At 56.9% G+C, this 24,194-nt stretch overlaps 1 pseudogene across 1 annotated transcript in view; it reads left to right on the top strand.

Annotated features, from left to right (window-relative positions):
- Positions 1–7,800: 7,800 nt before the first annotated feature.
- Positions 7,801–24,194, top strand: part of LOC308631408 (phosphatidylinositol 3,4,5-trisphosphate-dependent Rac exchanger 1 protein-like) — a 77,034-nt pseudogene continuing 60,640 nt past the window's right edge. The window contains exons 1-5 of the transcript XR_014024313.1: positions 7,801–7,908; positions 10,578–10,655; positions 11,388–11,459; positions 14,034–14,156; positions 21,108–21,212. The product of XR_014024313.1 is annotated as a phosphatidylinositol 3,4,5-trisphosphate-dependent Rac exchanger 1 protein-like (transcript). The remainder of the gene's footprint in view (positions 7,909–10,577; positions 10,656–11,387; positions 11,460–14,033; positions 14,157–21,107; positions 21,213–24,194) is intronic.

Here is a 24,194-nt window from a genome sequence, read left to right as displayed (position 1 = left end):
GATATATTTCTGGAAAGATAACTGTAGATGCCCCATATTTTCCCCCAGAAACCTGTATTTTTGCTTCTTGTTTCTACTTGTGTAAGCCTGGAACATCAGAATTAAATGCAGCACATATTAAGGGAGTTGTTTATTTTTGTAAAATATTCTTAGTTGTAGATGGACATAATGCCTTCACTCTTTTTTTTTTTTTTTTTTAAATATGGTGCTGAAGATTGAACCCAGTGCCTCATACATGGTAGGCAAGAGCTCTACTGCTGAGCCTCAGCCCCTGCCCAGGAGTTATTTTTCTAGGATAATTTAAGAAGTTCTTTGTTTTGTGATAGACATGGTGACTTCCTAAAGGGTTGGATTAAATAGTAGGAAAAGTAAACTATTTTAAACAAAGAAATCCATCTGACTCAATACGTTGGTCCCCCATATCTGTAAAGAGCATGTTCCACAACTGTCCAATTGTTGCCTGAAAGCATGGATAATACAATTTTAGAAAAATTGTAACAGTCTGATGGAATAAAAAGAATTTAAAGCGTAGGAATTGTTTATTCCTGGAACTTTCTATATAATATTTTCAGGTCATGACCGGTTAACTAAACCTTGGGAAGCAAAACTGGGTAAGGGGAAATGACTGTACCGGTCTTTTAAAATTAATTTGTCATATTTTGCAGTGGTAACTAAGTGCAGAGTGATCCACACAAGTAAAGCATCCCCCCATTTGAAATGTCATTTCCACATTCCACCTTTCTGAAATTGTGACATGTTAAAATGGTTGGCACCAGAGTCAGAAGTAGAAAGTAGGAGTGTGAAGTAATTGTGTAAAAACTTCCCTTTGACAATTGGGAAGTTTAAGAAGATGGGACATCAGATGCAGCTTAGATAGAGGAACCAAGGATTCCATTTAGGCTTTGGCCCTTCTGTTCTAAACTGGCAAAAATGTGGGGAGTCCTGATGAGGTGCTTTGCCTGTTTGCTGGTTAATAGTGTGCAGCAGGTTAAAGCTGAGGCTCTTGTGAAAATCACTGGCTCTCTCTCAGCCTGTCCACTCCTCTGTAGATGGGCGAGTTCTTCAGAATTAGGGCGTGACAGCAGAGGAGGGAACACCTCCAGTGTCCTGGAGGCAGCGCTGCAGGTGCGTCCCTCCTGAGTGGCACTTAGCAGTCCTGTCCTGGGAGTGGGGTGCTGTAAACTCCTCACCCTGCTGGGCACCTTTGATGAACTTTGATTACTGGAAAAGGGGAAAACAAAGAACCCCAAGTCTTCAGGGTACTAGGGAATACCACCACCGTCCCACAGAAAGCCAGCAGAGCATCAGCCCGCACAACAGGGGAACTAGACGGAGGAAGGCCCTGAGCGCACGGGTGCAGGCTCATTGGGTGAGAACAGTCTTGCAGATGTCATGGAGGAGCGCTTTTCAGCCTTTAGTGCTCACTGGGCACTGAACCTTACAGAGGGCTCTGTGACAGACGACCCTCAGATTTCCTTCTTGAAGACACATCACCTTTCCACACCTCACGAAGCACTACCGGAGATGGCTGGTTTTCTGTGAGTCACCTTATGGCCATAAGGCTAAACTCGTTTTCAGAGGTTTGCAGATTGTGCAGTTCCTTACAGTCCACTTGAAACTCTTTCTTAAAGCTGGCTTTCATTGTCCCAACGGGACGTGTTTTACACTTTGCTTGAGATTTTGGTCCAGTTTGTGTTCTTTTGATGCTCACCACTGCACATTGCACTAGTGCCCATCTTGTGTTTTCTTGCAGTGTCAGTGTCAGGCCGCCTCTATATTTAGGAGATCCTTAAATAAGCCTGAACGTGAAGCCCCCACCCCCGGCAAGGAGCTCAAGTGACGGTGCTTCCATTTGTATTTCCCCTGGGTGCTTTGCTTTGCTCAGGCAGAACTGAGGTTTCAGACAGGGTCTGACTGCCCAAGAGTTAGCTTTTTGGTCACTGTGACTAAGATACCTGACAAGTACAACTTAGAGGAAGGAAAGGTTATTTGGTGCTCAGTTTTCAAAGTTCTCAGTCCGTAGAGAGCCTACTCCATAGCTCTGGGCCCAAGGTGAGGCAGCACAGGGAAGGGCACAGAGGAAGAAAGCAGCTGAGGACACGGCAGCCAGGAACAGAGAGCTCTGCTCATCAGGGACAACATGTGTACCCCAGAAGCAGCCCCCACACCCCAAGACACATGCCATCCATCCACTCCCTGCCTTCCTGTAGCTATGACCCAGTTAACCCATACCACCACATCAGCCCACTGATTAGGCCCCGTCCCCGATCTAATCATTTCACCTGCACATTCTTGAAATGTCTCACATGTGAGCTTTTTGGGAACACCTCATATCTAAACTGTAACATCCAGAGATGGGCTTTTTAGGAATTGTGCATATTGGAGAGTTTGGTTGTCAGCTCTTGTCTGGACTTATTGCAGCTTGTGGATCACAACTCAAAATTAGGGTGCAGGGGGCTTTTGTTTGCTGACCCTTCCCCCCACAACTAAACTAAACTGCTTGTCTCCTTATCACTATGTGTGTTTTAAACATGACCATATTTTTCCCCTTGAGTCTGGAGGGGTCTGTCATCTTCTCCAAGAGTTGATTGGTCGTTAATGTGCATTTTTTGTGTGTTTTTAATGGGAATTTGAATTTTGTGCTTTTCTAGGATTTAGGAATGTGAATTTTCTAGTTCTTTGGATAGACACCACCTCTTCTATGGTTATGAGTTTTTGTTGATGGTTTCTGGTGAGGCTGGCTTCAAGCACCCGGCCCCCAGCAGTAGCTGGAATTGCAGGCACGCACCACTGCGCCCTGCTTATGGTTGAGATTTAGTAGTCATGAGAGGTCCTGGCTTGCCACCCCTGAGAGCCAGGAACTTGTTTCCTCACTGCTGTTTGAAGGAAGGAAAGGGTTTGGGCCTGTTGGCTGTGACCTGCGGGTTTCATGAGATAGTGCTTCACATTTACAGATGAATAGGACCTCTCATGTGTGTGCCTCTTCTTGAGTTTCTTAACAGATTCAGTTTGGGATGTGGATACATGCGCAGATAACATGGTCGTGGCTAGTTTATTAATAATATTTAAGTATAAGAAAGTTTTGACTGGAGTTCTATGAGCAATAGATTGAATGCAGTAATCTAGCGTTGAAGAGAATGAGACTCTTAAAAAGACACTTGAGAAAATGCTGAGTTAGTGGTCAAAAAATGGAACAAAACTGTGGTCTGCTTCTGAAGGAGCAGCATGTTGTTTTAAATGCATTCCAGTCTCCCAGAATGACGGCTGGGTGCCAGTGTGGAAGACTTTTAAAATAGCAGCAGGGACCATGGACAGCTGCTGGTGTAACAGAGGTGGCACAGCTGTGCCGTGCACTCTGCTGGACCCTGTGAAAGCAGTGGTACAACTGTGCTCGCTGGATAGCAGCCTAGGCCATCGGGAAGGGGCCGGTGGCGCTCCCTGTGGTACTGGAGTAGCAGTGGATTAACTGCGGTGGCTGATAGCGCTTAGTAAGTCTGGCCTAGCTGTTAGGCTTGTCTCCCCACCTCCCTTTCCTGCTATGGAATTGATTATGCATACCAACCCTTTAAGCTATTTGTCTGAGTGTGGCAGAAAATGTTCATTTGGTTTCACTAAAACCAAGAGGGGTCGTGGGGTGTATGGGTGTTGGGGGTAGTTAGGTGGTACTGTGGGCAGAACCCAGGGGTACTCTGTCACTGAGTTCCACCACCAGCAACCCCCCACCCCCAAGAGGTTCTGGCCTGGAACTTGAAATCCTCTTGTCTCAGCCTCCCTAGTTGCTGGGATAACTGGTATGTGCCATGAGGACCAGCAAAAGCAAAGATTTTTTCATCTTGAATTTGTTTCATGACTATATATCCAAAAATGGGGGAAACAAAATTGTCCTTCTGTATTCCCTCAAGGATTTATTTCGTGAGTTCCAACATTTCATCTTCAACCCTATGTGAGAGTAATGTAGGACTGCTGTTTTCTTCTTTTTAACAGCTAGGAAAACCAAGACTGAAGCTGTGGTTCCTGTTGTAATTCATGTGCAGATTGCTGAAAGGCCAGGGCTGAACCTCCATTTTCTTAACATCCTATTACTCTTTCCAGTAGACCATTTACATTCAGAATGGGAATTACAGCAAGCAGATTATCTCCATAAATATTGCTGTCCTGTGAAATCTTATTGTCTGATCGCAAATCCATTATTCCAGCTCACCGAGCCCTTCAGGTGTGATTCTGTTATCTAAGTGTCCCTCCAGCCATCCTTTTGCAGCCTTGTCACTTGTCCACTGAGTCTACATCTAACTCACTGATTTTGCAAACCTTCGTATAAGTACATGTTCTTACTCAGTGGGGTGGCGGTGCTGGTACTGGGGTTGGAACCCAGAAATACTCTACTCTGAGCTACACCCAGTCTACACCATAGACTATTATTATTTTTTTCTTGCACCGGGGATTGAACCCAGGGGTGCTTAACCACTAAGCTACATCCCAGGCCCTATTTTTATTTTGTTTGGTTTTGTTTTGAGACAGGGTCTCACCAAGTTGTTTAGGGCCTTGCTAAGTTGCTGAGGCTGGCCTTGAACTTGCAATCTTCCTGCCTCAGCCTCCTGAGCTGATGGGATTACAGTTGTGCACCACCATGTCCAGCTCAAAAATTTGCTTTATATGGACACATGAATGAAACTGGAGAACATTATGTTAAGTGAAATAAGCTAGGCACAGAAAGATTGCAAACAAAAATTACCTGGAAGAAAGAGAGAATAGAATAGTGGTTACCAGAGGCTGGGGAGGGTGAGGGATGAGAGGTAAGGAGGGATAAGGAGACCTGGTCAACAGGTACAGCAGGTGTAGTGAGCTAAGAGGAATAAGTTCTGGTATTCTATTGTAGCTATTAATAATGTATTATATATTTCAAGATGGCTATAAAACAGGATCTTGAATGTTCCCACCACAAAGAAATAATAAAGGTTCAAAGTGATGAATTTGCTAATTACCCAAGTTTGATCATTACATTGTATATGTACCTTAAGACATCACAGTGTACCCCCAAACATGTGCAATTATGATGAGTCAATTATAAACAAAAATTTAAAAATCAATTATAATTATAGTCTATAATTCACTCCTTTGATTGTTGTTAACCTTCTATTATATGGATATTTTAGAGCTTGTCCATTTATCTATTGATGGATATCTGGGTTGCTTTCAATTTGGAGCAATAACAAATAAAGCTACTAAGGCCATTTGTGTAAAAGTTTTTATATGGATGTGTGTGTTCTTTTGTCTTGAGTGAATTCCTCGTTGTGGAATGGCTAGACTATATGGTTGATGTGTTTGGATAAGATACATGTTTGAATTTTAATAAGCTATCAAAATGCATCCAAAAAGATTGTACCATTGTACATTTCCACAATTGAGGTACAGGAATTTCAGGTGATCCACATCTTTGCCAATACTTGAATGGTCTCCACAGATTTGACATTCCTATGTGTGGGTATCTCATTGTAATTCTAATTTCCATTTATTTAATAACTACTGACTTTGAGATTTCAGATTGCCATCTGTATATTTTCTTTAGTGTAGCATCTGGTTCAAGTCTTTTGTTCATTTGGAAACTGGTTGGTTTGTTTTCTTCATATTAGTGTTTTTGGGAATTCTTAATGTATTGTGGCTACTAGTCTGCTTTATTCCTCAAATTAAAGAACATTTCACACATGGAGAAAATTATAGTTAAGAATATAAAAATCTGGGGGCTGGAGATGTGACTCAAGCGGTAGCGTGCTCGCCTGGCATGCGTGCGGCCCAGGTTCGATCCTCAGCACCACATACCAACAAAGATGTTGTGTCCGCCAAGAACTAAAAAATAAATATTAAAAAAAATTCTCTCTCTCTCTCTCTCTCTCTCTCTCTCTCTCTCTCTCTCTCTCTCTTTCTCTCTCTCTCTTAAAAAAAAAAGAATATAAAAATCTGGTAAGGTTGTCACCCATATTTAATAATGGTAACCTTACATTTGCTTTGAATTTCATTTTCTTAGCATAAATGTTTTTGTTTTTGTTTTTTTTTTCTTTTTTTATTGTTGGTTGTTGAAAACATTACATAGTTCTTGACATATCATATTTCACACTTTGATTCAAGTGGGTTATGAACTCCCATTTTTACCCCATATACAGATTGCAGAATCACATCAGTTACACTTCCATTGATTTACATATTGCCATACTAGTGTCTGTTGTATTCTGCTGTCTATCCTATTCTCTACTATCCCCCCTCCCCTCCCCTCCCCTCCCCTCTTCTCTCTCTACCCCCTCTACTGTAATTCATTTCTCCCCCTTGTATTATTTTTCCCTTTCCCCTCACTTCCTCTTGTATGTAATTTTGTATAACCCTGAGGGTCTCCTTCCATTTCCATGCAATTTCCCTTCTCTCTCCCTTTCCCTCCCACCTCTCATCCCTGTTTAATGTTAATCTTCTTCTCATGCTCTTCCTCCCAACTCTGTTCTTAGTTACTCTCCTTATATCAAAGAAGACATTTGGCATTTGTTTTTTAGGGATTGGCTGGCTTCACTTAGCATAATCTGCTCTAATGCCATCCATTTCCCTCCAAATTCTATGATTTTGTCATTTTTTAATGCAGAGTAATACTCCATTGTGTATAAATGCCACATTTTTTTTTTATCCATTCGTCTATTGAAGGGCATCTAGGTTGGTTCCACAGTCTTGCTATTGTGAATTGTGCTGCTGTGAACATCGATGTAGCAGTGTCCCTGTAGCATGCTCTTTTTAGGTCTTTAAGGAATAGACCGAGAAGGGGAATAGCTGGGTCAAATGGTGGTTCCATTCCCAGCTTTCCAAGAAATCTCCATACTGCTTTCCAAATTGGCCGCACCAATTTGCAGTCCCACCTGCAGTGTACAAGTGTACCCTTTTCCCCGCATCCTCACCAGCACTTGTTGTTGTTTGACTTCATAATGGCTGCCAATCTTACTGGAGTGAGATGGTATCTTAGGGTGGTTTTGATTTGCATTTCTCTGACTGCTAGCGATGGTGAGCATTTTTTCATGTACTTGTTGATTGATTGTATGTTCTCCTCTGAGAAGTGTCTGTTCAGGTCCTTGGCCCATTTGTTGATTGGGTTATTCATTATCTTATTGTCTAATTTTTTGAGTTCTTTGTATAAGCATAAATGTTATGTATAAAATATAGTTAAAGCCCTGAGTAGGAAGGGGTGGGGCGAGCAGGCCCTGCCACCACACTGGTGGGCCCCTGTGTGGGCAGTGGGGTGCAGGACCCCGAGACAAAGGGACCTCAGGGCTGGCTCCCCTGGGAGGGTGGCAGGTCTCCCGCCTTCCCCATCTTTGGGAAGAACCCAGGCTGCTGTCTGTCCAGGCCCAGCAGGGTGGCGCTCCGGTGGCCCCGGAAACTGCTGGGCAGCACCTTCCACCTGGCTGCTCCTTCCTGGGGCCCTCCCGGCAAACCACCGTCCCCACATCAGCCCAGGAAGTGGTCCCTGGGGGAGCCACACACAACCGACATCGGGCTCACCGCGTGGTACTTAAAACGGTGATGCCACCACTCTCACACGCTGAGGCTGTTTCTTATGTCCTCGCTGTCACAGGGCTTGATGGACGGGTCCCCCGGGCGCAGGTGCTAGAGTCCCCCCTCCTGGTGCAGGGCAGCTGCTCCCAGCATTCTGGACGCACAGTGGCCTCCCCTCAGGGACGTGGGGCCTTCTGGGTCAGGGTGCCAGCTTCTCGAGGTGTGACACGCTGGCTGATGATTAGGGATACCATCATCTCGACTAGTTAGTGCCAAATGGCCCTGTCCAGCCGGCAGTGGGAGGGTTCCAGCAGCACCCTTGGAGAGCGCCACAGTGTCAGCCGTTCACGCAGCCCACGTCCAACAGGACCCGCCAAGGCCACCGTAAACTCACTTCACCCCCCGCCCAGTTAGGGTTTGCCAGCGCTGGGCAGTGACGGGCGGTGGGCGCGGGGTTTCTATCCCTTCTGTCTCGTCGATGTCGGGAGAGGACGCTGGGAGGAGGGGCAGGGGTCCAGGCAGAGCCTCCCTGGAGACCCCTGGGTGAGGGCCCCACTTCATCTCCCGCCAGTGCTCAGAGGACGTTTGTGCCGCCTGGAAGGTCCCTGTGCCTTGGCCGCGGGGCTGGGCTGGCCAGCGGGGCCTGCCATTCTTTCAGGTCAGAGCTGCTCCTTGTGCCACCAGAGGCTTCTTTGAAGCTTCTCAGTGGGTGGCCTGAGCTCCCATTGTCCCAGCACAATGTGGTGGCTGAGCTCCTGTGAAGAAATGGGGACAGGAAGCCCATCTAGGCCAGCCACTCCCTGGCCCTCCAGGACGTCTGTGTCTGCACACTGGGCAGGTGCTTTGTCCCTGGGCCTGGGGCCTGGCTTCCTGTGGGCGTCCAGCCCTGTCCAGACACCCTCTAGGAGCTCTGTCCATCCCCTCCCTTGCTGTCCTTTCGAAGGCCAGCCAGCAGGCGTCGGGGCCTGTCCCACCAGGCACATCCCGCTTCCTGTGGTCTCCCAGCCTGCTGGTGCCCGGCCCCCTCCTGGCCCTGGCCCCCGCTCCCCGGAGTTCTGTTCTGTTACCTGTGAAAGTCCCCGCGGTGTCACCAGGCTCTCACACTTGGGAAGAGGAGTCTAAGATTCAGAGGAGCCATACACGTTCCTGAGGTCACACACAGGAGGAGGAAGACCCGCGGGTTTCCAACCTGACCTCTTCCGTTGGAGCCATGTTCCCTTCTTAAGCTTGGCCTGCCCCTGAGCGAGTGTAGATACTTCCCCTCAGTTTTCTCAGCTGTTAAATGGGAAGGTGATGAGAGCATGAAGGCAGGAGGGCCCCTTGGAGGAGGAGACATTTGAGCAGGGCCTGATGGGTAAGAAGGAGCCTGCTCAGGGTGGATTGCTGAGAGCAGCCTGTTAGCAGGTAAGACATGTGCAAAGGTCCTGAGGCAGGAATAATAGGTTTGGCTGAAGATTCCTGAAGTATGGGAGGATGCAGTGCTGGAAGGCGGGGTCAGAGGGCTTGGGGGCCTTAGGGCCCTGGAAGGTTTGGATGTCCTCCTGTGGAAGTCATGGAAGCTTTGAGCTGTGGGTGACAAGATCTGGTTTATGCATTTAGAAGGATCTCTCTGGCTCTGTGTGTGGACTAGACTCTCGGGAAGGTGAGGGGGACCAGGGCAGAGGTGATTGTGTTAGTCCAGGTGGGGATGTGGTGGCCTGGGCGGGGGGCTGGCTGTGAGGTTGGGAGAGGCTGGTGGTGTTTGCACATGGACTGGAAATAGACCTTAAAGAAGGGGGTGAGGACGGCGGGGTGTGGCTGGACCCCGGAGGCAGAGGGGTACCCGAGGAGAGCCACTGGAGGGGGCCCAGGCTGGGGACATACACCCCGGGGTGTCAGCCCAAGGTCGACTTCAGCCCTGAGACGGGTGTGGTGGGTGTGGTCGCTCTGCGTTGCCCCTGGACGGAGACGCAGAGACCGCGAGTGGGACCCCGCAGCTCGTCCTCTCAAGCCTGAGTCTGGGTGGTGGCTGGGCTTGCGGTGGCCCCGTGGTCATCACCTGCATGATGGGAAAGGATCCGACCGCTGAATGTGGAGGCCCCCTCCCTTCTGCCTCCTGCAGCTGCCTCCCCGACCCAGCTCTGTGGCAGCCGGTCCCCGCCGTCTTTCCCAGCACCCACAGGGCCCCTGTCCACGGCGTGGTGGGATGGGCCCGCTCACGGTGAACCTGCCGTGGGCTCGGTGACAGGAGGCCCCCTGTTCGCAGGGGTGGTTCCCTCTGGGCCCCATGGGCTGTGACCAGCTGCCAGGCCCGCTCAGCTCACGGTGGCCTAGGGTGGCACAAGTCCTTGGGCTCCCTCTCCCCGGGTCTCCTTGGGACTGTTGCCTGGTTGACCCGGCCCAGGCCCAGGGCTGAGCTGGGGCGAGCAGGCGCAGGTCGCTGGTGACAGCCCTTTTCTCCTTCGGGGCCACCTCGCCCCCTCCCTCCCCACCTTCAGCCCCTCCCCGCTGGCTCTGTCCCACACCCCCCCAGGGCCAGGCCACGGTCACCTCTCAATGGCACACGGCACCCCTCTGCCTGGTTCCCTGCTCTGCATCACCCCTGAGATCCCGTTCCCCCAGGAATGGGACTGCTCTCCCCCACACCCTGAGCTGGAGGCTCAGCTATAAGGTATCCAGATGGCAGCCGGGTGCTGTGGCGCACACCTGGGGTCCCAGAGACTCAGGAGCCCGAGGCAGGAGGATCGCAGGTTTGAGGCCAGCCTCGGCAACGCAGTGAGACCCTCAGCAACCCCGTGAGACCCTGTCTCAAAGCGAAAACCAGAAAGGGCTCGGGGGGTGGGCTCGCTCCCCAGGAAAAGCAAAACAGAATAGAGCAACCAGAACACCGGTGGCCCTGAGCCTCTGCCTCCCGACTGCTCCCTCTAGGAGCAGACAGGTGGCAGCTCCCTCAGGTGGGCTTGTGCCTGCTTGTCCCCCGTCCCTCCTTTTAATCATCAGACATTGCGCCTCACGGAGGAGGGAGGCGATTTCTCTGTGCTGAGCCCCAGAACAGTGCTGCAGAAGGACCGTAGTCCACCCACACGGGAGGACGAGGGGCCCTGTCTGAGGACGGAGGGTGCTCCAGCGAGGGGTGGTGCTCCAGGCAAGGGGTGGGTGTGCCTGCCCGTCGCCATCCTGTGCACCCTGCTCTCTCTCCTGGGGGTAGAAGAAGCAGATGCGAGAGTTGCTGTGTGTACACCCTGTGCACCTGGCCCATCCTGCATGCACCTGGCCCGCCCCGTGTGTACCTGGCACATCCCCACGTGCACCCAGCCCACCCCCCATGTGCACCCGGCCCACCCTATATGCACCTGTATACGTGGGGTTCGCAGACTCTGGAGGCCCTGAGAAGACCCTGGCCGAGATTCGCATGGGGGTGGCAGGAGCAGGATGCGGGAGTGGGACGTGGGGGCAGCAGGCAGGTGGCGGCGGTGGTGGTGGGGACGCAGGGGCGGTGGCGGAGGACGCTTGGGTGGCGGTGGGGACATGGGGTGGGCTGGCTGGGAAAGAGCCTTTTCCTGTTTTTGGGTTTGTACTCCTGACTTCTGAGCGAATGTGTTAAAGTTTGAGGGTTAAGTTGCTTAGGAAAAAAAGGATGAGACATTAGAAGAGGTGAATTGTCGCCCGCCAGGGACTGTGGGTGGCAGTGAGGGGGAAGCTGGCCCGTGTCATTCTCTTGGGTCTCTTCAGGCCCCCACGGAGGGTGCAGCTGGTGCAGGGTGGGGGGGCGTCCCTGGCTCGGGTGTCAGCAGAGTCAGTTTCCCTGTCCCTGGACCATTGCCTCGTGGGCCCTGGGGGGTCAGCCTGTCCCTCCCGGGCGCTGACTGTCGTTGTCTCCACAGGCCTTCCTGCACCACATCCGGCAGAACGCGGCGGACTCCGTGGAGAAGGGGCTCACGGACGAGAACGTCAAGGTGGGACGCAGAGCTCCCCCCCCCCCCCCCCCCCCCCCCCGTGGAGGGTCTGCTGCTGGCCATGCTGGGAGGGCAGGTCACCTGCTAGCCCTGGCTTGGTGCTCCCCACCCTTCTCCCATGTCCCTGGAGGACTCCCGGGGCTGTGAGCGGCTGGCTTGGTCCTGCTCCAGTGCGGGACCCTCCCTGGCCCCGCGGCCCCCGTCTCCCAGCTGCCTGGGTCTGGCGCCGGCTCCGACCAGCAGAAAGTCCTTTCCCAAGGGCCCTGGGAGCCCGGCTCCTGCAGCTGCCTCCCTCCCGGGCTGGGCAGCGGGGTCAGGGGCCGGGGAGTGGTCAGGCAGCTCTGTCTTGGCAGAGGCTCAGGAGGCCGAGGAGGAGATCAATGGCCTTCTGTGTGGCACGGGGCCTCCCGCGGGCCTGGCTCTGATGTGACCTTGCTCTCTGGGAAGCCGCTACGCAGTCCCTGGGACGGTAAGGCCCTGGTCTGAGGGGACCGTGGGCATCTGAGGTCCCAGCCACGTGGCCAAGGAAGATGCCCACCCCCTCCAGGTGTCCCTGCTCGACTGGACGGGGACCTCGATGGCTCTGAGATCACATTGTGCCTAGGAGAGCTGAGGCTCACGGTGGCCCGGGGACGGCTGGGGGGAGTGTTGGGGTCCCTCTCCAGGTCCCCTCCTTAGCCTGCTCCCTCGGCACACTGCTGAGCACGGCGGGGGTTGGGTCTGTCTGTGGCATGCTGTGGTGACTTCACGTCCCGTCTCCGAGTGTTAAGACCCTGCTCTCCGTGAGGGCGAACCGCCCTGCAGTGAAGGCCCAGGGACGTGTGCCACCAGCCCACGCGAAGGCAGGAGCATCCTTGTCCCTCTACACAGTCCTCCCTCTCAGAGTGCACACTGGCTCCTGACGCCATCGGTTGGCGTCGCCTGTCCTTTCGGTTCCGGGTCTTGCCTTCACGTCGCCTGGGAGCTGCCCTTGGTCTGTGTGGGGCCCGTGATTTTTCATGGCTCTGTAATACTTCACACAGCCCTCCTCCAGGTTGGGTGTGCGCACTGTTGCAGTTGCTGGCTGTCGTGACTGTGCAGGCGGCTTTCGGGTGGACGTTTCTCATTTCCTTTGGGTTCACACTCCAGCCCTTCCTTACAGTCACCGAGGGCCTTAGGAGTGGGGTCAGCCCGTGAGCGGACGTGCTGGAGGGACCCGGCACTGTGGGCTGGGGCTGCCACAGCCACTTCCCGTGACGGGCGCCCCGGGCACCCCCACCATGGGGGTGGGACTCCTCTGCTCCCTGCAGTATCCTCTGGGTCTCTGAGCCCGGCACACAGTAGGTGCTCAGAAAATGCCAGAGGGAGCAAGACTGCTGCCTGTGCTCATTTCCATGCTGGGGTTTGGGCGGAGGGAGCACCTTGCTTGCTCAGCACTTAGACTGACAAAGACACTTGTGCAATAAACAGAAGGAAAATGGAATTTGTGAAGTTTAGATCAGAAAGATCTTTCCTGGTCCTTTCCGGAGACCTCTACAGTTGCCAGTTTATATCACCACCTAAAAAGTCTCTGTTCCCACCAGCATAGATAGGAGGGGCCATTTTTGGTGCTGTTTTACACAAACAGGCCTCTAATGGAACCTGTTCGGCACCTGGATTCCCCTCCCTGCCACACACTTAAAATCTATATGAGGATACGATGGGATTCTGTGTGTATGTATCCACAGGTTCTTTTTTCAGGTGCATAGTATTCCTGCCTGTGGAATGTATCTTACTATAATGTGATTAACTGGTTCCTACAGGTGGACATTTGTTCCCAATTTTTTTGTTAATGCCAGTGAGGCTGCAGCACAGTCACTTGGCTGAGCCCCCAGACTCCCATCTGGGCACTGTGGACACTGGTGCCTGAACGTCTCTGTTCTGTGCCCCACAGTGGCATGCCTGGTCTGTGACTGCAAACACCAGTAGCACTCTCCTCTTTGTCCCACAGTTTGTGACAGCCCAAAACGTCCCCAGACGTGCCAGATGTCTGTCTCCGGGGGGCAAAAGTCCTCTAGCTGGAAATGACTGAGAGGCTACATTTTACAGTGTGGAATTACTGGGTCAGGTTGCATTTCACCCTCTGGGTGGAGGTGAGGGAGCAGGTGGCCCCATGTGGGGTGTCTGCATGGCAGGTTCCAGACCCCCATACCGCGTTTCCTCCCTGTGTTGGTGTGGACACGTGCCGCTCAGTCCTGGGGCTGGCACGCACTGGCATGTGGGTGTGACGGGCCAGGGTGGCACCCTTGCCCCTGGGGCTTGCTGGCCCATGGCACTGGGGTGCTGGTCCCTCACCCGCAGGCTGGGGGTGAGCTGGCTGACATGACGTGACCGTGACGTGACCGTGACGTGACCGTGATGACCATGACGACCTTAGCTCTGGGCCGGTCTCTGCCCATGCACACAGGCTGCCTGCTCGCGCCCACCTTCTCGGGGTGGCCGGGCCAGCGGGAGAGCTCCCGTCTCCCTGCAGGCTCTGGTGCCCGGAGTGCTGTCTCCTCGGGGGCGTGGCTTTCCCTGGGCCCTGCTGACGCGGGGGCCTCTGCTTGCTCGCAGATCCTCTTCTCCAACATCGAGGACATCCTGGAGGTGCACAAGGACTTCCTGGCCGCCCTGGAGTGCTGCCTGCACCCGGAGCCGCAGTCTCAGCATGAGCTGGGCAACGTGTTCCTCAGATTCGTGAGTACCTGCCCAGTGCGGACCCTGCCCAGCACCCTGGCCGGTGCCCCTGCAGGCCCATCTGGGAGGCAGGCCCTGGTGGGCTGCTCCTCCCAGGCACAGTGGGCAGCGGGTGGCCCCTCTCCACTTCCTGAGGGATGTGGCCTCTTGCTGAGTGGCTGTGCCCTGAGGTCCCATAGCCAGATGGCTGAGAGCCCCTCTGCCACAGAGTGGCCAACAGAGGCAGCCAGCGGCCGAGAGCACAGATTGGCCCAGACACACTGGGTTTGAACCAGGCTTGGCCACCCACTGGCCAGAAGGGCACCAGGTGCCTAGTGCTGCTTGGGCCGTAGGTCAGAGAGGCTGGGCTGTCCTCCTGGGCACTGTGGGGCTGGGCAGCCGCAGGCTCAGCTCTCCGTACCTCCTGTTCTGTGTGGGGCGTGGCGTGCAGGGCTGGGTCACCTTCTGGGGAAAGCATGAGGGTTCGTCCCTCTGGGGCCAGCAGCCGAGGCTCACGTCCCTTCAGTGCTGACCAGCCAGGGACCGCGGTGTCACCGCACCCTGAGGCCTTTGTCTCCCACTGTCCAGCACAGGGAGCGAGGGTCCTGCTGCCCAGGCTGGGGGGGCAGGGAGGAGTCACTTGAGGTGAAGCCCTGGAAGCTGGCCAGCCCTGAGCCCGTGTCCCGTGAGTGGCAGCTGGGGGAGGGCATTGGAGGAGGTGGCATTGGGCTTGGCCGTGACATGGTGGCCCGGCTGAGAGCGGAGTAGCTGACTTTAGCAGGAATGGGGGCGGCTCCGCAGGTGCGTGCGGGGCTCGTCTCCTGCCCGGTCTCCTGCCCACACTGAGGGCTCACAGGGACCCTCGGGTCCCTGCTGGGGCGCTCAGCTGTCCTCCCCGTCACTCCCTGGGATTCCTGGGGAGGGAGGAGGGGGTGCACGTGGCACCCTGCCCGCCCTGCCCAGACCCCTGTGGAGATGTGTGAGACCGGTGCTGCCAGGGCCTGCTCGCCAGCCGTGGTGGTGTGCGCACCCTCCCGGCACCCAGCACGCAGTGCGCGGGGCTGTGGCGTCCAGCTGAGTCCCGCCGCCTGGCCGCAGCCCGGCCCTGCTGCTCCCTGCTCTGTGGCCCTCGAGACTTCCCCTCTCACTGCTTGTGTCCCCCTCTGTCCCCCGGGACGGTGACACCGCCGTGCAGGTGGTCGAGAGAGGTGGCCCAGGCAGTGTGTCCTCACCCATGTCAGGCTCTGGGCGTCACCGTGTCCCTGTGATCCTGGGCTCTCTGCTCCCTGGAGCCTCTCCTGAGCTTCTCTGGGCGCAGCTGCAGAGTCCCCAGGCCGCGGGCTGCTGGGCCACACCCGAGCGCTCGGGGATTTCACAGGAGTCCCCAACCTCAGTGGCCCGTCCTTCCGCCTGACAAAGCTGCTGTGAGCCCCAGACAGGAGGACAGGTGCCCGGGGCTGGGACAGACACCCTGAGATAGGACAGATGCCCCGGGCTGGGACGGACACTCAGGGCCAAGACGGGGTCCCTCGGCGCCCCCGGCCTCCTTGCCCCTCTCCTAGATGGAGTCCCCTCACCGCTCAGGGCCCTCCCTGACCGGCCACACTGGCTCCTCCTCGCTGTTCTGGAACACTCCAGCCCCTTCCCATGGGTCTCAGGGTGTGAGTGCCCTCGGGCCCCTTCTCTGCCAGCCCTTCCCGCTGCCCTTACGGGTGGAAGCAGGAGCCACAGGTCCCAGTGACGTGGCCGTGTCTGCCCTCCCCGAGCCCCGGGGTGTTCTTTGGGGATGAGGCAGGTAAGACTTAAAGGGGAGGTGAGCACCGTCCCTGGGAACTGGAAGTGGGTGGCTCTTGCTGTGACACCTGCGGGATTGGAGCCCAGCACCACATCTGCGGGGCCTGCCCACGCCCTCAGCCGGAGGCCTGCGCCCTGCGTCCTGCGTCCTCAGGTGGAGGCCCCGGGGACGATGGGAACCTGCCCGTGCTCACCCAGGGCCTCCTTGACTAATTGGATCCTGGGAGGGAGCCGGCCTTCTCGGCCTGAGTCAGTGTTTTCAGTTCTAAATCATTTTCAATTTAAAACGAGGAGCCCTCGCCCCCTCTTCCCGTGCCGGGGCGGCTGGGTTGAGTCACCGTCTCAGGGTTTTGAAAGCAGCTTGTGGGCTGTTCTGGAAGCTGGAGAGTCAGGTGCAGGTGGCCCGGACAGTGGCCCCGGGGTGAGGCTGCTCCGGCTCCCACGGCCTCAGCGGATCCGGAGGCCCTGGGACGAGGCCTCAGGTTGTGCCCAGGTGCATCAAGGTTGCGGGCTCCCCACGTGACCGGGCGAGGGACAGGCGTCAGCCTCATGCCCATGGCTGTCTGTGGCCTGGAGGGGACTTGGCTGCCACCACCCCACTCTGGGGGGGGACGTGCCTCTGCCCTCAAGGGTGAGGGCTGCCTGGAACAGCACAGCAGCCTCCACAGGGGGGCTGTGCCCCAGGCCCCCGGCCCCCTCTGCAAGGCCAGCCTCGGGGTGGGGAGGGCACGGCTCGGGCTGGAACAGAGCTCCAGACGGGCTGTCCAGAGAAGAGGGGGCCGGCTCCCAGACCCGCCCGGTGCCAGCCCTGGCCAGGGGGTGGGGAGATGCCCTCACCTCCTTACCCGCCAGCCTGGCCACTAACTCCTGAGTCCATCACGGATGAGCACTGAGCAGCCCTTTCTTTGTGCTGGGTGCTGTGCTGAGTAGTTGGTACATTAGCTCATTAAAACTTCCCAACAGCCCTTAAGGGCAGGTGCTGTTTCTAGGTGAAGAAACCGAGGCCTAGGGGGAGAGGGCACAGGCCAGGTTCCAGAGCCGCGGAGCCTCAGGGCTGGGTTAGGGCTGAGGCATCCTGGCTCTGCAGTCGGTTTTCCACATCTCCTGAGACGCACAGCAGGCACCTGCCGGCCACCGGGCACCGTGCCCACTCTGGGTGTCTGACCTGGATGAGACGGACTTGTTCTTGGCTGCAGGAGGCTCACGGGCCGAGAGCTGAGGGCACATTACCAGGTCATTCAGGTGGCCATGCAGATGTGGCCAGGAGAGGCTGACCCCACCTTGAATCCGGAGGCTGGGGTCGGGCTTGCTAGACTTTGCAAACACAAACGCAGTTCCCCGAGGCCACGGGGACGTTCAGGGCACCACGGAACACGCCTCCACGCGTCCACGCGTCGGCTGGTCAGTGCGCGGTGCACCTCAGTCAGTGAGCCCCTGCAGTCAGGTGCGGCTGCGCGTCCTGCGCTCTGGCTGGAGGGAGGGCCTTCCTGAGGGGGGCTTGTTCCAGACTGAGAGGAGCGAGGGAGGGCAGAGGCCTGAGTGGGGGCGGGGAGGGAGGGCCTGCAGCTGGGAGCCTGAGGGCTGGAGTGGGGCGTCCTGGGGTCAGGTCCCCAGGGCTTTGTGGCCGAGGCAGGGAGCCCGGGTCTTGTCCCCATGGCAGGACTCCACTGGGCGTCTCCAGCTCAGGAGGAAGCGGCCTCCCCCTGGATGGGGCGTGGCAGGCCAAGGAGACCTGCAGAGTGACCCCTCCCCCCCGTGACCCTGCCCCATGACCCTGCCTCTCCTCCTGTGGGGGTCCACAGCCTGCTCCTCCCTCCTCGAGCCTCAGACTTGAGTGGCTTGGAGCAGATGGTCACCCCCTGAACACTGTGGGCAGCAGCAACCACAGCTGCCATCCTCGTGCCCTCCCTGGGGGACAGCTCCCCTCCCCTGGCTGTCCCCAGCTGGAGGTGGTCCATGTCGCCTTTACACCCCAGACCCACCACCACACCTGGGCACGGAACTGTATGTCACCTGGAGCCCACTGGGGCCCTGGGAGAGAGCGGAACAGAGTCCCAAGCAGCACTTCCAGATCTGCAGGGGCCTGGGCCCGGGGGCACCTGGTCAGGCTCCGTGGAAGGACACGGGGTGCTGGACCGGCAGGCTTTCAAGGGGCTGTCGTGGTCAGCTGCAGCCAGCTTTCCAGCTCGGGCCTGCCCTGCCCTCTCCGCGGGCTGAGGGATGGTGCCAGGCGCTCGCGGCTCTCGGAGCAGCTGTGGCAGCCGTCACGATCGGGTGCTGCACACGGTCCCTCGGCTCCCTGGGCTCCAGAGTCCACCAGCAACGTTCCAGCCAGCACTGCCCACTGGGGGACATGTGAGAATAAACAGACTTGTCCCTGCTTGCTGGCCTGGCCCCATTGTGGTCAGTGGAGGTAGACGGGCAGACTGTCACTTTACTGAACTTGGATCTCGGGTCTGTGTGTTTCACTTCTCCTCTCTTTGAAGATGTACCCAAATCAGGACTGTCTTCATTTAAACCAAGTACACCAACTCGGATAGCTCTAGACAGGAACTTCTTTTGGCAAACATCAATAGAGTGTTCAAGGAGGTGTTCTCGCTTCAGGCATAGCTGCATCCAGAAGCCCACATGACATTTTCAGGACCTGCTTTCTCTCCATCCATGTGTTGGTTCCGTTCTTGGAGGAGGGCAGTGGTGATGGGCAGGTGCATGCCTCCCGTGGTGTCCAAGGTGGTCCTTGGTGGCTCTGGGCTGCCGCTTGTCACCTTAGCAGCAACAGTTCAGTCAGAGCTTCTCTTTCCAGTAGTTGCACCAGGGGCCCTGGTTCTGGCTAGGGTGTCCACTGGCCCAGCCTAGCCACATGGCCGCTGTTGCCAGGACAGGCAGCTCTGACCGGCTAGGCCTGGTCACATGCTCACCTCTCATGCCTGGAGGAGGTGGGCCAGTCTGGGCAGAAGGTGGAGCTGGTTTGGGAGCCACAGGCCTCTCTCAGTTCCTCCTTCTTTCCTGTTTTCACTCATCAAACACCGTGATGCCTGCTCTCTGCCCGGCTCATGGGTCTCCACTGCTGCTCAGCAGGGGCCACAGCAGGTGTAGGCCTGCCCCTGGGGGGCTCGCGGCCTCCAGGCCTGGGGGAGATGGACGGTGCACGGCTGAGATATCAGCCTGTGGTCCAGGCCCGCAGCCTCCATCTGCCCTCTTCTTCCCCGGCCTCCCCAGGCCTCGCGTCTGCCCAGCCACTTCCTCCGGACTCTGCCTCTCAGAAAGTGCCAAGTTAGCCATCAGAATCTGCCCGCCCACTGCCCTGCCCACTGCCCCGCCCTGCCCCGCATCGGTTCACTGGGAGATGATGAATTTCCTGAAGTAACACTGGTGGCGCTGACATGCAGGATGACGCACCCCAGCCCTTTTTGCTTTTTTTTTTTGGTACCAGGGATTGAAATTGGTGGCACTCGGCCACTGAGCCACGTCCCCAGCCCTGTTTTGTGTTTTATTAGAGACAGGGTCTCACTGAGTTGCTCAGGGCCTCGCTAAATTGCTGAGGCTGGCTTTGAACTCGTGATCCTCCTGCCCCAGCCTCCTGAGCTGCTGGGATGACAGGCGCAGGCCACTGCCCCCGGCCCATTTTTTGCTTTTTTGAGTCTTGCTGAGTTGCCAAGGCTGACCTCCAACTCGGGATTCTCCTGCCTTGAGGCTCATTTGAGGCCAGTGGAAGGACACAGGGATGGTCAGCTTGGGCACTGCGGGTGCCGGCCCTCTTCCTGCCCGTGTTATTGCAGGGCTTGGGGGCTGTGCAGACTGGGCGAGGCGGTGGAGGCCAGGCGAGGTGGTGGCTCTGTGGCTCAGTGGGTCTCTGCACCGCTGTGAGGGTGTGACAGAGCCTTTGGCCTCAGGTCATCGACAGTCCCTGGGTGTGCTCTGCGTGCCCGTGTCTGTGCCTGTGCATGACGGTGGTGTTGTCTGTGTGGTGTCTCACTGACGACCTGTTTGTCCATTTGTGGCTGTGCTTGTGGAGTGTTCAGGGGGTCACGGGCGCTCCCTGTGGCCGGGGACCCCCTGCTCATTTTACGTGTGTTGTGCAGTCCTGCAGCGGCCGAGGGCCGGGCTCTGCGTTGTCCTCTTATGGGACACCGTGCCATGGAGGGGGAGCTGCTTTTCCTAGGGGGTGTGCGGGGGGTTCACAGTGCCCTGCCGCAGTGCCCAGTCTGGGTTTGTGGCCTGCCCATGTCCCCTGGGTGTTGGCCTCGGCTCCCGTCCCTACCTCACGCTGGGGGCTGGAGCTGGAGCTGGCATGGGGGTCAGGGCAGCTGCGTCCTGGTTCTGCTGTGTCCGGAGCTTGGAGACCCCAGGGCCAGAGGCCTGCCCTTGGCTTTCCCGTGTGTCCCTGGGTCCACGTGAGGCTGTCGTGGAGGGAGGGAGAGCAGCATGGTTGACCTGAGAGCCTGGGGGTACCTGTGGCCATGTCACCCAGGATGCCTCTGTGCGGGTGCTGTGCGGGGCTCTGCGTGTCGGTTTCGAAGCCCACCCACCTGCTTGGTGTCCTGGTGCCCGGTCCTCCCCGGGGAGGATGCCTGGGGCCTGTCTGGAACCTGGACGGGCTGTAGACGCCTCCGCCTCCTCCTCCCTGAGCGTCTTGAGGTCTCTCACCCACCCCAGCCCCGGGCTCTGCCTCAGGACATCCTGCTTTGGGGCCTGGCAGGTCCCAGAGCCTTGGGGACTGGAGAGTTCAGTGGAGGGCTTCCTGCTTACAGAGGCCTCTGCCCCTCCCAGTTCTGGAAACCAGACGCAGGGGCACAGACCTGGTGACCAGGGGCCCTCTGTGCTGGACAGAATCCAGGGGGGCCCAGGGGCGTCTGGAGATCACCGAGCTCCCCCAGAGTGATGCCTCCCTGCCCTGGTCAGTGCCCCTTCCTGTTGGGGAGACTGAGGCGCAGGGCCAGGTGGCCTGCCCGAGTTCACCCCCGGGGCCAGGCCCGCGCTCTGTCTGTTCCCGACCCAGGGGCTGAGCCTTCCGGAGGGACTGCTGGGTGCAGGACTGGGGCCGGCGGGAGCCGCATCCCCTGGGGTCCCGCGTGGCTCTCGTCCCCGCAGTGCTGACCTGTAGGCTCCTGGCCAGCGAGGCACACCCGGGCGCCTCCCTCCTGGCCTGTGCCCTCAGGCCGTGTCCTTGCCTTGCAGAAGGACAAGTTCTGCGTCTACGAGGAGTACTGAAGCAACCACAAGAAGGCCCTGCGGCTGCTGGTGGAGCTCAACAAGGCCCCCGCCGCCCGCGCCTTCCTCCTGGTGAGTGTGCCCCGTGCTGTCCCCGGCGCCGTCCCCGGTCCCCGGCGGGGCTCCTGGGTGGGGCGGGCATGGGAGGCTCTTCTCATGGCCAGTGGGAGGCCTTGTCCATCCCAGAGGTTGCATCGAGACCTGGCTCATGCCCAGTGGCCATGAATACTGAGGTGCCGTAAACAGCATGGAAGGGGAGAGCCTGACCACGTTCCAATAAAACTTCATTTGCAAAATCAGGCCGCAGGCGGTCAGCTCTGCCAGTTCCCAATAAAAACGGCGGCAGTCATAGTTAATAATGGTAATGATGTCGTAGAATAATATTACTAGTATCCTTGGTATCATTAGGGTTATTTGCTTATAATTGAAAGAAAATTTAAATAAAATTGGCTAAGCAAAATGACAAGAAAAATAACGAGTTCACCTGTGCGGTTTTCTAAGAAGGTCAAGACCTGAGGGGCTTCAGGTACAGCTGAGCCCAGGTGCTCAGATCTCATCGCCAGGATGTGCTCAAGACACAGACTCCACTCTTCTCTGTGTTGTCTTCATGGGGACTTTTGTGACCCCACAATACTAAGGGACTTTCTAAAGTTCATACTTGAAAGGTGACTTAGCTCATCAGAGGTCCAGTCCAGGTCTTTCGCCTCTAAGTCCTCTCTCCCTTCAGTGATGCCCTCCTGTGCTGTTTATTTCATTTTATTTTTCAGTTGTCAATGGACCTTTATTTTATTCATATTTTTTGGTGCTGAGAATCGAACCCAGGGCCTCACACCTGCCAGGCAAGCGCTCTGCCCCTGAGCCCCACCCAGCCCCTGAGCTGGTTTTGATCAGCTGCAGCGAGTTCAGACCTGGAGCGTTGTGGGGACTGTGCACCGGGCCCCCAGGGAGCGGGCCGCGTCATCACAGAGTCCCCGGGTGCAGCCTCCCTAGAGCATCTCCAGGATTCTGGTTCAGAACATTCGCCCCTGGGGCGAGAGGTCTGGCCTGGCCTGGGCCTGGACAGTGTCTGGGGGGCAGGTGGTGGCTGTTTCCTTCTGTCCCAGGCACGTGGCCTGCGCGAGCTGACGTGTCCCCCTCCTGCCCTGTGCCCGCCACAGCCCATGTGTGCACTTGGGTTCATAAAACACTCGGTGCTGACTGCAGAGCTGGGCCCTCCCTGCAGCACAGGACGCAGGGGCCACCTTTCTGCCCCACCTGTCCACTTGGGGCAGCACCGCCTTGCCCCGCCCCACTGCCCAGGCCAGGAGCTCCCGGCTCAGCCTCCTGCCCCCGAGCACTCCCCCGGCCACTTGGGGCCTGCGAGGCAGGAGGGTGCCAGGAGGCCAGGCTGAGGAAGGAGCCCCACTCGGTCCCTGCTGTCCCTTGGTCCCTGCTCTCTCTCGGTCCCTGGTGGGCCAGATGCTCTTTCCAACGGCAGCTGGGCCAGGCCTGCGGGCAGGGGAGGACGCGTGGTGCCAGCGCCGTGCCATCTGTCTCTTCCTCGCCCGTCTCCAGCTCTTGGCCACCTGCAGAAGAGCTGTCATGCGCCTGTCGTCAGGTGTCAAAGCCTCAGGGACGACAGAATCTGGCTCTCTGCTCAGGATGTGCGGGCACCCACTGAGTGGCAGGCAGGGACGTCAGTGTCCTCTGCATTAGTTTTCTTGTCCATTAACTGGTGACAGTTTGTTCATTCATCAGCTTCTTACTGGGCACCTGTGATATGCCAGGGGTCATTCTAAGTCCTGTGACTGCCACAGTGAACAGGGCCAGGCAAGGGCCACCTACCGGGGGGTGCAGGTGATAGGTCACGGGGTACAAAGTTCTCTGGAGGGTGTGAAGCAGGCGGGGGTGGCGGGGTGTCTTGAGGGAGTTGGGACGTGCTGCTGTCTAGGTCGCTCTTTGGAGAAACTGTCTCAGCTCATGTTTAAGCAGAGATGTGGGTTAAGGAGGCGGGCAGGGTGACCTGGAGGCGGGCGTTCCAGGTGGACCAGCTGCAGGTGCCAAGGACCTGAGGTGGGCGTGTGCTCGAGGAACAGCAGCAAGGCCCGGGCAGTGGAGCCAAGAGCCAGAGGAGACAGAGAGGGAAAACCAGTAACGGCAGCCACGTGGTCCTTGGAGAGCCTGAGAGTTTTGCAAACTTCGTCTTCTCTCTGTGTGTGTGTGTGCGCGCGTGCGTGTGTGTGTGTGTGTGTGTGTGTAGATGCTGATGGGCCTTTATTTTATTCACTTATCTATATTCTGGGTTGAGTCGAACCCAGGGCCTCACATGTTAGACAGTGCCCTGTCCCTAGCCCCAGCCCAGCCTGGAGAAACCTTTTTATTGAGCTGCTTCCAGCACGTGAGTGTCCTTGCAGGGGTGGACACCACACCTGTCTGCCACCACGGAGCCCACGGTCGGGACATTCTTTCAGCAGAGGTTCCTCAGGCTCCTCTCAGTCTGCCCTCTCGGCCCCAGGGTGACCTGGCTGTCCCTCTCAGCCAAGGTCGGTTTTTCCCTGAGGACTCTCCCGAATCGGCTTGGGCTCTGGCTGTTTCGTCAACTCCCGCCCGTGAGCTGCGGCCGCGGGATAGCATGGGGCCTTCTCGGGCCTTTTTCTCTGTGCCCTCCTCCTCCCTATAAGGACAGAGTCATGGATTCAGGGTCCCCTCAGTCCCTGTGATAGTAATCACATCTGTCAAGATCCTATTTACCAAATCAGGCCCCATCCTAAGGTTCTGGGGGGACATGGCATTTTGGGGATCACCACTCAAAACCACTGAGGGCTGCTGGAGCCGGAGGCAGTGGCTGAGAACAGGGCCGTGGGGACAGCAGTTGGGTCCCCACAGTGTGAAGGCCTGTGCTGGCTCTGGGGCCTGGAGGAGGCGGCTAGGTGGGCTGCGGGGCGGGGCCGGCCCTGCCCAGGGGGTGCACACTCCACTGTGGGTGGGTCAGGTTCAGGTGCTGTGACAGGCCAGGTGAGGCGGCCATGCCTCTGACCCCAGCAACTTAGGCGGAGGCAGGAGGGAGAGTTTGAG

The sequence above is a fragment of the Spermophilus citellus genome, assembly GCF_964194105.1.
Source record: "Spermophilus citellus genome assembly, chromosome: 12".
NCBI classification, from domain to species: Eukaryota; Metazoa; Chordata; class Mammalia; order Rodentia; family Sciuridae; genus Spermophilus; species Spermophilus citellus.
This window is presented reverse-complemented; position numbering and strand designations above follow the sequence as displayed.